General features: G+C 36.4%; 1 long non-coding RNA gene across 1 annotated transcript; it reads left to right on the top strand.

The window, feature by feature from the left end:
- Positions 1-960: 960 nt before the first annotated feature.
- LOC139197313 (uncharacterized) lies at positions 961-1,584 on the top strand. The gene is made up of 2 exons (XR_011582595.1): positions 961-1,039; positions 1,288-1,584. It is a non-coding gene; the product is annotated as an uncharacterized lncRNA (long non-coding RNA).
- Positions 1,585-15,157: the final 13,573 nt, after the last annotated feature.

Below are 15,157 nucleotides of genomic sequence, written 5' to 3' on the forward strand. Positions count from 1 at the left end.
ACCATATATACATGCATGCATTTAGCTGCGCTGCCTTTAGTCATAATCCTGGTTTAAAGAGCACTTTAATCAACGAGGCGCTTAACTTGACTCTTCCGAAAATCAATATAGAATTTGACTTTACATGACGAGTTAAGATCGTGATAGGTTAATCAGTTAATAGTTCGACCGTCTCACTCTTTCAAATGTAAGGGAAAAAAAGCTTCGGAAAGTAGATCATTAGAAATTGATTTTTTTTCCTTTTTTTCTTTTGGGGTACTAGGTTAAAATCACGATAGGTTAATCACTTAAATGGTTCCACTGACCCACTCCCTTAAATAGTTGGAAAAGTTGTTTAAAGTGTTCTAAAAATCGGCCTAGGTGCTAGGCAATGGGGTTTCGTGGTGATTTTGGAAAAAGGTCACTAAAGTTGGGGAGGGACTAGGCGGTCTAGGCGGCACGCTAGGCGATTTCAAGTAATTTTTTTAGAAATCTTTTGATATAGACGTCTCAGTTTTGAATTTTCTAGATCAAACATTCATGCCTTTTAGTGATTTGATTAAACTTTTTTTTTCATAATTTTGGTGCTATATGCATGTATTGTAACTAGGGGTGGAATTTTTTCCCGAAAATCCCGAAATATCGCGAACCCGTCCTGAAATTTGACCGAAAAATGCCCAAACCGAATTTCCTGAAAAATTCGGTACCTGAAACCGAACCCGTCTCGAAAGTTTCGGTTTGGGATTCGGCCACAGCTTTGAAAGCATTTGGTAATCCCGAACCAAACCCAATATTATATATATATATATATATATATATTTTTTTTTAATTAGAAATTACTTGAACCGTTGGATTTGTTAAGATGTAATCCAACTGTTCATTAAGTTAGGTCATTTGTTAGGTCTCTCAGACTCTCTCTCAGTCGCTCTCGCTCACCCTTTCAGTCCTTCTCAACCTCACTCACAATCCCGCCGCTCGTGCTCCCGCCGCTCCTCCATTGACTCACGCAGACGCAGGAAAGAAAACTCGAATCTGACACCCATCAAGTCCCAAAATCCAGGTAAGGGTTTTTTATTTTCACTGGGGTTTTGTTCTTTAGTGTTTAGGGTCAAATTTCATGTTGATTAACTTAATTTCTGAGTATTTTGTCAAATGTGTGAGGGTTTGAGGACTGTGGGTTTCGAATTAGGGTGGGTAATTGCAGAACCTGCATACAGGATATGGTTCTATGTGTTTTTGTCAAAGTATCTTCTCTCCAAATGTTTTGCAATGGAAAATGTATAAGATATGGTTCTATGTTAATTGCAGGAGCATTCTCACCAATATTCAAACGACTTGAGGAAGATCTGAAACAAAAATTTTGTAGAAGGAAGTAGACCACATTAGAGCTTTCCCGAAGTGACCCGAAAATCCCGAAACACTTTCGGGAATCCCGAATTTTGGGAAATCAATAGTTTCGGTTTGGTTTCGGTTTCGGGATATAAAATCCCATCCCGAAATGTTTTGGTTTGGGATTTGGGTTAGGGGTTTCGGTTTGGGATCTTGACCTCAACCAGTCCTAATTGTAACAAATTGCCTATAATCTAGCATTTTGATTACACTCTCCTCCATTATTGATAATTGTCAAAAAAAAAGAAATTATTGGTTAGATTCAAAATTATTTTCACAATAATGCTACAATTTAGCAATAATTATCTACGATTTAAGATATTTTCTTTCCAAAATAGTTTAAAATTTTAAATCCCCCAAAATCAAACGTATCGAAATAAGTTTTTCTTTTAGTACATTAAGAGAAAATAGGATTGAGAATAATATAAACGTACCAATACACAATGTGTACAAAATAAAAATAATGTACCAATATTAACAATATGTATCAAATCAAACGTACCAAAATTGCAAATAAACGTACAAATTAATGATTTTTGTAAATTCAAACGTACCCACAGATAATATATACGTAATGTATTGTACCTAATAATAATATTTCGTCAACAACTATACTTAAAAAAAAAAAACTAATGAAAATGGCTTGAAAAATTTTAGTTTTAATAAAAAAAACCATGTTATAAGTTTTGTTTAATGATTAGTACAAGACCCATATTAAGGTAGTCCAACTAAAAATGGCCTAACTATAATAAATTATGATTTGTCGATTTTACCCCTAACTTTTTTAGGTTGAGTTCCAGATTTTCGTCGTTAATGGAGTTCATCATTGTTTTGCAAACCTTCTTCTTTTTCTTTCAAACAAAAATATAGATCCTCATGTTATTTAATTTATATTTTGTATTATTTCGTTGAAACGTGATCGTCGTTATTATTCATAAAGTATTCGAGGTACTATTTTTCAATTTTTCTTCGTTAGTGGAATTCATCGTTTGTTTCTCCAGAAAATAAATTTGAGATATGCAAGTTATTCAATAATAACGACGGGTCACTGTTTTGGACTGTAAAAATAAACTGTTTCTGGATTTTAAGTAACAATGTTTCTGGAATCTAAGTTACTGTTTCTGGATCCAAATAAAATAGACACACTGTTTCTTAAATGTAAGCTAGAAAAGAAATAGTGAAATTCATTGTATTCGGATTCAAAGCAAAATAAGCATCATGTTTCTTAAATATAATCAACTAATGCATAAAAGAAAAGAAACAATCAAATGTTAAAACATAAAATGTTTCTGGAATTTAAGTCGTTGTTTCTGGAATTTAAGTCACTGTTTCTGGAATTTAAGTCACTGTTTCTAGATTTTGGTTCTTTTCTTTCCAGATACAGTGCTTGTTTGTGCACAGAAAAAAACAAAACTTGTATTTGATTTTTTTTTCCAGAAACAGTGTTATATTTTGGGTTCTCTATAAATAGTTTTATGTTTTGGTTCTTTTTTTTCCCTATTTATAGACGCCTGACATGTACGTATATCACTAGGACCGTAGGTCCTTATCGGATCTGATTGGAATAAAATAGTAACACTATAAATTGTTTGTGGTGTAGATAAGAGGATGACGATGAGGACGATGACGAGGAAGAGGAGGATAAGGGCACGAAAAAGGTAGACAATAGTTTTGGATGGTTTTTTATTAAACTTTGAGCCATTTTGGTTAAATAACATTTTAGGATGATTTTTGGTTAAATATTTGTTGGTCCAAGCCCTTTTCATTAAAGTTCCCTAAAAAGACAGCAAAAAATATATAATTTCACAAAAAAAAATTGAAAGAATTACACGGAGCTTTTATATTGATCACCAACTATTTGAAAACTATTTGAAAAAGAAAAAAACCATTTGGAAAAAAGAAATAATATTAAATGTTTGTATAAAAAAATGTGATCGAAAAAACATGTTTGGAAGAAGAGAAAATATAGTTTAATTAATAATATCTCCACGAAATAAGGAAAAGTGCATCTTGCAGATAAAATGATAAATTCAAAAATTATTTTAATTTTAAAACGTAGAGGTGATTATTGGTCAAAGTACTTTAATCAAATTTTAAAAAGGCACATTTGTTTAATCTAAATGATATAGAAAAACTGTAGGGGATTCTAATTTTTCCTTTTTTTTTTCTTTCTAATTAACTAATTAAGTTAAAGTGAGTAACACGTATTGACATACCCCGACCAAAGTCGAGACGTGCTGGTCGTCACGTGAGGGTGATGTAGCCAAGTGTGCAAATAGATGTGCATACGATAATAAGAAAATGCGAATAAATTAAAACCAATTAAAACTTAGCTATACTAAAGATAATACTAAGTGTGAGGAAGTAACCCAGTCAAGCTACAAACGTTTTAGAGCATAGGTATCACAGGTGCAGTCAAATTGAACAAGTACTAATTATACAAACCAGGGAGAAAATCCCTACACTTATTTATGGAAATGTTAGAACGGTCGGGAAGTCCTCATGAGCCACCAAAGATGATCAGCTATCTAGAACCTGGAGGGGCGCAAAACCAGAAGGGTGAGTGGGCGAAAACAAAGCGTTAAAAACACATTTATCTTTTCTGAACATAGTAACCCATCACTGTAAAACTTGAATAGTTTCCAGAAAACCCTATAGTAACCCCTATACGCCATGTCATAACATTTCAGCTTTAAATCATGTAAGCCATGTGTATAATCAATATAAAATACATGCCAGCCGAAGTCACCTAATATGACCTGTACGACTGGAACTATAGCTCATCAATCAAGGCTAGCACACGAGTCGGACTCACCTATGTGACCTGTACGACAGGCTGGGTATAAATATGTACGTTCTAGTGCTACGATCACGTGAATGATGTGCGATAAATTGTTGGTCACCTACGAGTCGAAGCCACCTATTATGGTCTGTACAATAGGCTGGCACCAAACTTGGATCCAAGGTGAGCGTGCAGTGCGGGAGGTGAATGATCATGTGAAGGTTGGCCCTAGTCTCGGGTGGGAGCACTAATACCGGGGTGCAGCCTTGATGAGCTCTAAATAAATATATGCATACCAATGCAATACAATCCATTCAATACCAATGAAATACAATCCATTCAATCACATTATACTCACATGAAGCTTACCTGAGTCTCATCATCATCACACAATATAATTCACAGGTATAACAGGGCAATACTCAAAATGCAACTCATTTACAACATGGCATTCAAGGCATAAATCATTTAAGAAAAACGTTCTAGAAACCCTAAATGCACACTCACTGATAGGTAGCAGGATCGTAGCCCTCTAGCTTCGCTTGTCCACGCTCATCCTCAAGGTACGTCTCACTTATATGCGAAATAACTAATTTAACGTTAATTCGATAACACATGAACAAAACCTAGGATTCATTCATCATACATTGCTCAAATGGGGTGTTTTAATATACCAACATGATCTACTCAACAACACAAACACCCTTATATTTTAAGAAATTTTTTTGAACGTCACACGTGCTGGCCATGAACAGGCACGTGCCTGACACATTGACGGAATCCCTAACAATGTTAGGGAATATTCCGTTAAAATAGCAGAATATTTTGTTAAAACTAACGGTGATCTTGTCGGAGCCGCCATCTTTACTCGCTGGTTTCTGGAAAAAATCTAAAACTTAATAACTACTTCAATTCTCAACCAAAATCTATGAAATTTATATGGATTTGAAAGTCTTGAAGAGTAGAACACGATCGTACCTATTAAGAGTCTAAAAACCAACGGAAAATGGTAGAAAAAACCGGCCAAAACTTGAATCCTTTGAACTTGTGTGTCCCGACATCAAACTACTCCAAAACTAGCCTAGGGTCCCTATAGAGTCGATTAGGAACCTCATTAACCCTTAAAATCTTGGAAAAAGGCCACAATCACGTCGGAACAAAAAGACACCTCGCCGGAGGCTATGGTTCCTTAAGTTAAAACACGTCAACTCATCTAACGAATGGTATCATTAGATTCTAGAGCTCGAGAGGAGTGTGAAGGTGGAAATCTCGAGTTCGATCCGTGAAGTTTTGGTATAGTTTGAGTATGGGTGTGCCTTCGGGTGTAAGGATGAAAGAGAAGGATCGAGAAGAGGTGATAGGGTAAGGGTATGCGTACGTGTGTGTGTGTGTGTGTATGAGATTGGCCAGAAGAAAATGATAATAAGCCCTGATTAGGTTGCCATGAGAAAGAGGGAGAGAAAATTAGGTTTCAGTTGGCCCAAAGGAAAAATAAAACAAACCCAAAGTCTGATTGGGCCCAATAAAGTAGGAGTTAAGGTGATTAATGGACAAAGTATAGTCAACCCTAAAATATAATCCTACCCATTATTCGGCCAAACTCGCGTCAACGCGCTCGTGACATCGAGTACGATTTAATTATGTTAGCGAGAAAATTGATTTAAAACTGTATACGTACATCCACGTCACTAAGCCAACAAGGGCAATATCGTCACTTTACACCCTAGGGGAGGAAATATGTATAATAATTTGGGATGGGTCGTAACACGTATCCTATCCAAATGAAATTGTTAACTTAATAGTTGTGAAAACCGTTCTTATATTTGTAATTTGTTAATTTGCTTACTGAGTTTATGGTTTTTGGCCTTTGAATTGTATATTTGCTTACCAACCTTATAACTTTTATTGCATTTTATCCTTATTTTATTCCCAATACAATTATACAAACATTGTTTTTTTTTAAGTGTAAGTATGTATTTATTTATATGATATAACGATAAATTATTTAAATTCACTTAGTCCGCCTAGGTGTTAGGCTTTATGTCTCAACCCACCATCCGACTATTCTAGAGTCTTTTAGAACCTTAATTGTTTATGAACTAATTACTTATAAACATTATAGTTTTAAGTATCTATATGTTTAGAGAATATGAGCTGTAGCCTTTCATCATCCAAGCAACCACCATGTAGAGCTATCATTGTGACCTCTCACCCTCTTATTTGTGTTCATTGGAATTATACCTCTCGGGCTCCTCACAAGTCACATTACAAGATCACAGCTATTTATTTATGTGTGAACAATTAGAAAACAGTATGTTAATCAAGGTTTTCTCCTAAACTAATTTCTCATTTTAATATAAAATTACGACGAAACATTCTACCGACCTAATTAATTGAATTTCTGTATTTCATCAACTTGCAAATTGCGCTCCCAGCAATAGGAAACAATTGTATAATATCACAGTACTAATTAATTATAAATTAATCAGATGCACCTAGGATTTGCAGGGAAGGTCGGTCCTAAATATAGATAATTTCACGTCGGAGAGTATTTATTCGGTAATTGTTATTGTCACTTTAAAAATTTAATTGTGACTAGTATTTTTATTTTTTAAATATAGAAAGTGTGGTGTGCACAATTAGATTTTTGGAGTGCTATTAACAATTACTTATTTATTTTGAGAAATGCTAAGGAGACTCTCTCAATAGTGGGAATCTACATGGACTATCTGTCATCTCATATTTTTGACATAATGATTTATAATGTTGATACAAGAATTTAAATTAAACTGTGAGTTGGATAAAGCCTCAATAAAAAATCATAATTTGAAAGAATCTTCTTAGCATTTATCATTTATTAGTGTATAGTTTATATGATATATATGGGGTCATTGTATTATGAATTTCTGTCCAACCCATATGCCAAATATTCCTGGATTCAACCTCATTTTGCAAGGTGCATTTCATTGGTCTAATCTCTGTCCCATTAAGCTTTTGATTATTGTTTGCTCCATGAGCTTGGCTTGCCATCATTAAATTAAACCTGTAATCCATTTGGCCCCAATGCAAAATTTATTTTAATAAAAATAATTGAACAAAAAAAGGATGCACACTTACAAAGTTACAAATTAAGTGTATACCAAAGGATATAAAACAATTTTATACGAGTTTACCTAACAAGAAACCAACAAGAACAATAAAACAGTCCAACGGGGGCTATTAGAAAATACAAATAAATGCAAACCCAATTCAACAACCTAAAAAAAAAAAAAAAAAAAAAAAAAGGGCTTTTAGATCTATGTCTAAAAGTATAGGTTGTTTGTTTTGTAGAACTGAGTCCAGTTATCTACTTACATATTTTTGTTTTGTGATAAAAGGTATATTATAAAAAGAAAAAAATGTAGTACAATTAATCTATGTTATAGGGAGACTATAAACAAAAACTTATGGCATAGGTAGATAAATAATTAAGTGTATATTCTACCTATAAGCGAGATACCAAACCTAACTACAAAATACAAAAATATAATACCTACAATTAAGATACATTAAGCAATGACACATGTTAATTATGAATATGAATCTTTCATATAGGTAGATAAATTGACACACCCTGACCCGAGATTTCCACCTGGACTCTGAATCGAGTGGTGTTGGCCGACACTAGGAGGGTGATGAAGCCATAAAGTGTAGTGTTGTGGAAAATGTGAGTAAATTTAAACCTAAAAGTGCCTACGTATAAGAGTGCGCTGGTGAGCGGGAATGAACTCATATCACACGTGATATTAGAGCATAAGTAAAGTACAGTAGAGTGGATTGAGAATTATACCATCGAAGGTAGTCTCCAATACTAGATTTGCCAAGAATCCTCATTGATACGAAAGTTCAGCTGCTAAAACCTGGAGGGGTGAAAAACAAAGGGGAGTGGGCCTAACAATAAAGTTTTATAAAAACCTTTTGAAAACATTATAACCCTTCGCCGTAAAACAAGTATAGTTTCCAAATATACATACTACATATAGTATGAAAATACTTACCATAGCCTGCATTAGCTTAAGAATTCAATACGACACAATATTTCGTAAGTAAACACATCACGTTCGTAACCGCATAATCTCGCATAAGCAAACATGTCATATCAAATGCTCATCGAGCATTGCTGACACACGAGTTCATGCAGAGGTATTCTGCCATGAACATGACTGGGTGTAATAATGATTTAGGCTCTAGTACTACCTATCACGTGAAGACTGGCGCTATGCGCAGCACATACGAGTCATAATTGCTTATAGCAATCTAGGACGAGACTGACACCTACAATGGATCCAAAGTGAGCATACGGTGCGAGGTGCACATACACATGAAAGACTGGCCCTGGCCTGGGCGAGTACTAACATCGGTGCAACAAACGATGAGCAGATAGCATAAATATAATCATGCAATGGTAAATCGATAATTCGATAATTCAATAACCCTAGTTAGTGAAATACTATTCATAACCGTAAATACCATTAAAGAATCCATACTAATACACATACCTATGTGCCCGGTAGGACGTAGTATAATTGCATGGATGCCGTCAACACGTTAATTTTTATATACGTTACCTTAATCTAGTTGCAACGTAGAAAATTATTTACCAAAGATATAAATGGAAACTAGCAAGTATACATACACTATATAAAAGAAAAGACTCACCCACAGTTACTTACGATGTCATATCCGTTTGAGCTAAGAAAGCCAGAGTCTCCGATAGTAATCGCACCTAAGCATAATATTAGGACCCATTAATAAAACTCCTCTAAGACAATTAAATTTGGGAAAACAGAGTGCGGATTTGAAATTACCGCGTCAAAATAAGCTAAGAAGGGTATCGGGCAAATTTTATAAAAAGTCAACAAAAAGTCAACGGTCGACCCTAAAAGTCAACCGAGCCGCCTTGGTGGTCAACCATGTTAAAACTTTGGAATTTGACTAAATGGATGTCAAAAACGGACTCGGGGCGTCGAAATTAGCCTAGGAGGGTTTTCGAGAAAATTTCAAAAAATCAACGTAACCAATATTCCAGAGAATATTTTGAGCCTAATTCAGAAATGGGCCGACCTGGGACAAAGGCCAAAAGGCTTGGCTTAAGGTTTTGGGCCTGGTTTGGGCTTACGCCCATGGGTCCGGATTCTGAGAAGCTCCGACTAACAAAACCTTTACTAACCCTAGCCATGTATTATACCAAAATGAAGATCAGGGAACAAGGATTCGAATAATACCATTGGTTTCCTCGGCACCGACATGATTTTGCCTGAAAATGGCTCGAAAGCCGCCGGGTTCTCACTGGAGAAATTGGGTTTGAGTTCTAAGGTGTTTCCTACACCAAAAACATCACCAACATGCACATTTAACCTATGAATTAGACTTAGGATGGTGAGATGAGAAAGATTGAGAGAGTTCCTTGACTCACCTAGTCGGAATGACGAAAAATCACTGGAGAAACGGTGCGGACTGGGTTTGTGTTTGTAGTTCGATGCCTAAGCATTCAAGTCCACGGCCCATCCAACCTGATTAAAGGATACGGTAAGGCATGTATAATGTTGTCCAATGGTACAAGTTTGACCATTGATGAGGAAATCTATTCTCCGCGTTCCGAAAGAATGTTGTTGAGTTTCAAGGACATTAAAGATAATAATTACCACATTGAAACCTATGTAGAAAATGGAGTTGAATTTTTGTGCATAACTTTCTACGAATATGGCCAAAAGTGTATTCTAGAGAAGATGGAGCGTATTCCGAGTGTTCTGTATACTACGACCATACGCCCCATAGAAAGCCACTATGTAGCCAGCCCTACCTCTGGGACCGTGCACGAAATTACATTTTGGCATGATTGTTTGGGACATCCTGGATGAACATCGATGCACCATATCCTTAAATCATCATACATGCATCCATTAACCCGAAGTTTAGGTTCGATTCAAGGAATCGCATGTTAAACATGTTTAATGAGAAAGTTTATTATTAAGCCTTCTTATGACAAGATTCGTTCGAATCCTCTTTATTTTTTACAAAGGATTCATGGGGATATTTGTGGACCGATTCAACCTCCATGCAGACATTTAGATATTTTATGGTTTTGGTTGACGCCTTCACACGTTGGTCACACGTGTGCTTGTTGTCCACAAGGAACACTGCATTCTCCAAATTATTGGCTCAAGTTATCAAGCTCAGGGCTTATCACCCTGATTATCCAATCAAATTTATTCGATTGGATAATGCTGGAGAATTCACATCTAAAACTTTTGATGACTATTGCATGTCAGTTGGGGTTGAAGTTGAACATCCAGTACCCCTTGTTCACACCCAGAACGTCCTGGCATAGGTATTCATTAAGCGCTTACAAATGATTACTCGATCGTTGGTTTTACGTACCAAGCCCCCAATCGTTGCTTGGGGCCATGCAATATTGCATGCAGCCATGTTGGTCCACCTAATTCCTATTGCGACCCAACCATATAGTGCCATTTAGTTGGTTACCGGATACAAATCTGACATATCGCATTTGCACGTTTTTTGTTGTGAGGTCTATGTGTTGATTTCGCCGCCCTTACGTAAAAAAATGGGGCATCAGCAAAGGATGGGAATCTATGTCAGATATGATTCTCCTTCGATTATTCATTATTTAGAACCTTTGATAGGTGATCTGTTTACCGCTCATTTTGCGGATTGTCACTTCTATGAGACAGTTTTCCTGTAATTAGGGGAAATAAGAACATCAACGTTCCTGAAGAACAATGCGAATTATCGTGGATGACTCCCACTTTGTCTCATTTAGATCATTACACCGCTTAGTCTGAAACTTAAGTGCAACGCATATTAGATCTCCAAAACATAGATAAGAGTATACTAGATCTTTCACCAATCTAGCGCGAGTGATAAGATCACATATTCTAGCTGCGAATGTGCCTGCAAAGATAGATGTACCAAATATACGACGGATTTTCCTCCTAGAGACTCGGGACTCCAACTTTGGTGATCCACCTACATTAGTGGCTAGCCAATCATCTGCCCCTACACAAAAGCATGGCAGACCTCTTGGTTTAAATGATTCACACCCCCAGAAGAGGAAACCCATAGCATAGGCACCTGAAGAGTCTACCGTGAATCCAACTGTCGCTTACTCATTCTATCCAACTCATGAAGAAATTCTAGATTACGGAAGCATCCTTGAAGAGATGAATCTACCTCCCGAGAATTGTGAGATTTCAGTTTATTATGTTAACTTAGATGATGCGTGGTGTAGAAATGAGATGATTGTAGACGATGCATTAGCATATGCAGTAGCTACTGAGATTATGTTGAGCGATGACATTGAACCCTGTTCCGTTGATGAATATCAACGTAGAACCAATTGGTCAAACTGGAAACAAGCAATCTAAGTTGAACTCGATTTGCTTGTGAAACGTAAGGTGTTTGGACCTGTAGCTCCCATTCCTTGACATGTGAAGCTCGTCGGCTACAAGTAGGTTTTTGTTTGCAAGAGTAATAAGAAAAACGAAATTGTGTGTTACAAAGCTCTTCTTGTTGCAGAATGATTCTCACAATGCCCCAGGATTAATTATAATAAAACTTATTCACCCGTTATGGATGTGATTACTTTTTGCTACCTTATCAGTTTGGTAGCTTTCAAAAAACTGAGTATGCAGCTGATGGACATAGTAACTACGTATCTCTATAGAGATTTTGATACGGAAATTTATATGAAAGTTCCCAAATGACTTAAATTGACTGGATCAAATATTTCCAAACCCCGAAACATGCTTTCAATTTGGTTGAGGGGTTCACTCTACGGTTTGAAGCAATCCGGAAGAATGTGGTATAACCGTTTGAGTAAGTATTTGACTAGTCAGGGATATGTGAACAACGAACTATATCCTTGTGTGTTCATTAAGAAGTCACATTCCGATTTTGTGATTGTTGTAGTATATGTTGATGACATGAACCTTATCGGAACTCCTGATGAACTCGTTAGAACTGCCGCGCACTTGAAGTTGGAATTTAAGATGAAAGATCTAGGAAAGACTCGATACTGTCTCGCTCTCAAGATAGAGCGCCGTTTTAACGAGGATAAAGCGAAGCCTTCGAGTCGTCATTTGGTCGTTTGATCGCTACATGCAAAACGAGATTCCTTTCGTTCGAATGAGGATGATGAAGAGATTTTAGAGCTTGAAGTTCCTTATCTAAGTGTGATAGGCGCTTTATTGTACTTAGCTCAATGCACTAGACCCAACATCTCATTCGTTGTTAATCTTTTGGCAAGATATAGTAATGCACCAACACGCAGACATTGAACTGGTGTTAAAGATATTTTTCGCTACCTTAAGGGTACTACGGATTTGGGTCTATCCCTACAGATCATCGAGTGATGTTGCACCCCTTTATCTCGAGTTGATTCTCGCTTTGTTGGTTATACCGACACAAGATACTTATATGATCCACACAAGGTGCGCTCTCAAATGGGTTATGTTTTTACCGTTGGAGGCACCGCAATCTCTTGGAGGTCAACTAAACAGACCTTAGTTGCTATGTTGTCTAACCATGCTGAAATTCTTGCCTTACATGAAGCAACTCGGGAATGTTTATTGTTGAGAGCAGTTGTGGGCCATATTCGAAGCTCCTGCGATCTTTACCCCGTCGTTAATGTCTCGATGATGATTTATGAAGATAACACAGCATCCATTGAACAACTCAAGAAGGGTTACATCAAATGAGATAACACCAAGCACATTACGCTGAAGTTCTTCTCACATCAACAACAAGATCAGAAGAAGATTGAAGTCATGCAAATTAGTTCACAAGACAATATGACCAACCTCTTCACCAAATCACTAACGAAGGTGACGTTTCAGAAGGTTGTTTAAGGAATTGGCATGCGTAAACTTTTTGAGTTGTAACATTGCTAGTTCTCTTTAGAATTATGTCAAACTCAAGGGGAGTATCCTGAAGTATACTTGCTTGCTCTTAATGTACTATTTTTCCTTACAATTAGGAGCATTTTTTCCACTGGGTTTTTGCTACATAACTAGGTTTTAATGAGGCATCCATTTTGGGTTGATCATATCCCTGATGACGTCCTGTAGACGTTTCATTTGACTTTGCATTTCTCACGCATTTTTCCTTAGACTATTGGTTTTGTCCCTACTTTGGTTTTTACCATAGCCATATGGTTTTTTAATGAGACTTACTTCCTACCTTAGAATTGTGTGTTCCCAGAATCAATGCTGACGAGTCGACTTCCTCAACTTCTACATGATGCCGAATCTACCTTAAGTATTTACACACTCAAGGGGGAAAGTTATAAACTTTCTAGTTTAAATGTGATTGTGTAAATCCTAGATTAGATTTGATTCTAAGTTATTCTTTCCTATATGGACTTGTATTCCTTGGGGATGAAGAATTTATTCTCCCTCTTATTACTATAAATAAAGGCACTACGTAGGGGGAATAACACACACATTCCTCTACACAATTCTACAAACACATATCTCTCTTCTCTCCTTGCCACTGGCCCCTTCCCTTTGTCAGATAAAATAGGCCACAACATTGAACTTATATTCAAGTTTTCCAAAAATCAAAAGTTATCTTTGTTTTTTTTAGGGTTGGTTCGGTTCGGGATCACGAATTGAAAAAAAAAACAAATCGAATACTGAACCGATACCTTTTGGGATGAGATTCCAAAAACCGAAACCAAATCGAAATTTCGGTATTCTCGACAATTTCGGTACAACTCAGGATTGGCCATGTCAAATTATTCAAACTGCAAAAACATTAAACAATACTCATGCTCAGAAATTGAAATTAGACTCCAAATCCAATTGCAGAAATCCAAATCTAAATTCAAATCCAAAAACAATCAAAATTTTAGAAACAGTAATTAAATTCTTGAAACCCCAATTTCACAAACCCTAGAAATCAACTACAGAAAAATAATTCGAAACAAAACCCTAGATTTTGAATGCCAATCTTAAATTATTGAAAAATCATAGATGACTTACAAACTTACTAAGAGAAAATCCAAATCCCAAACAAAACTTTCGATTTTAAGGCTTGAGAGTCGCTCGATCGAGAGAGAATTGGAGAGAGAGGTAGCAGTATGTATCTGTGTGGTTTGTCTGTGGATTGATCAAGCTATAGAGGTTATGGTGTGGTCGCTGACCAAAGTCGAAGCTCGGAGAAGGTGGGCAAAGGAAAGGCGGGGTCGAGAGAGATGAGAAGGTTCAAGTTCGAGAAGTGAGAAGGTTGAATGACAAAATGAAAATGGTTAACTTACCTAAATTTGATTGAACAGTTGAGATTAAATTTCAACCAATCCAACAATCCATGTAATTCCTAAACCCTATTTTAATATTACATATATATATTCGGTTTAGTTCGGTCATATTGAAGAATGTATACATGAGACCGATACCTGTACCAAAGTGTGTTCAATTTCAATTAGGTTTATGGTACTGAACTTTTCATTATTTTTTTTTCAATCATTTTTCAATTTTGGTTTTAGTACAGAATTGGTACAGTTCAATATTTTCAGTATTTTATTCCACCCATAACATTTTTCTCGTACGAAAAGGGCAATTTTCATAACGGACAAGGACTCTCTCTCTCTTTTTTTCCTTCCATTCTCACCCCTTTTGTTTGAATGCTCAAAATTTCATCTTTGTAGGGAGAGAAAGAAAAAAAAAATAGAGAGAGAAGAAAAAAAACTGGGAGGGAGGGACGGAGCGAGGGAAAAAAATAGGGGAGATAATCCATCCTATAAGAGCAACTCCAACGGGAGCTAGAGCCCAATAGACTGGCGACTTTAAAGACCCTAGAGACCTCCAGCCCATGTGGACGATTAAGGAGAGGGGCCAGAGTGAGAGACCTGACTAGAATCGGTCGCCTGAGAGTTCGAGGGCCAGGTGATGCAGCGCTAACGTCAGCCACAATTTAATTATTTTTCCGTCAAGCATGTGCATAATA

Source organism: Malus domestica, chromosome 07 (assembly GCF_042453785.1).
Source record: "Malus domestica chromosome 07, GDT2T_hap1".
NCBI classification, from domain to species: domain Eukaryota; kingdom Viridiplantae; phylum Streptophyta; class Magnoliopsida; order Rosales; family Rosaceae; genus Malus; species Malus domestica.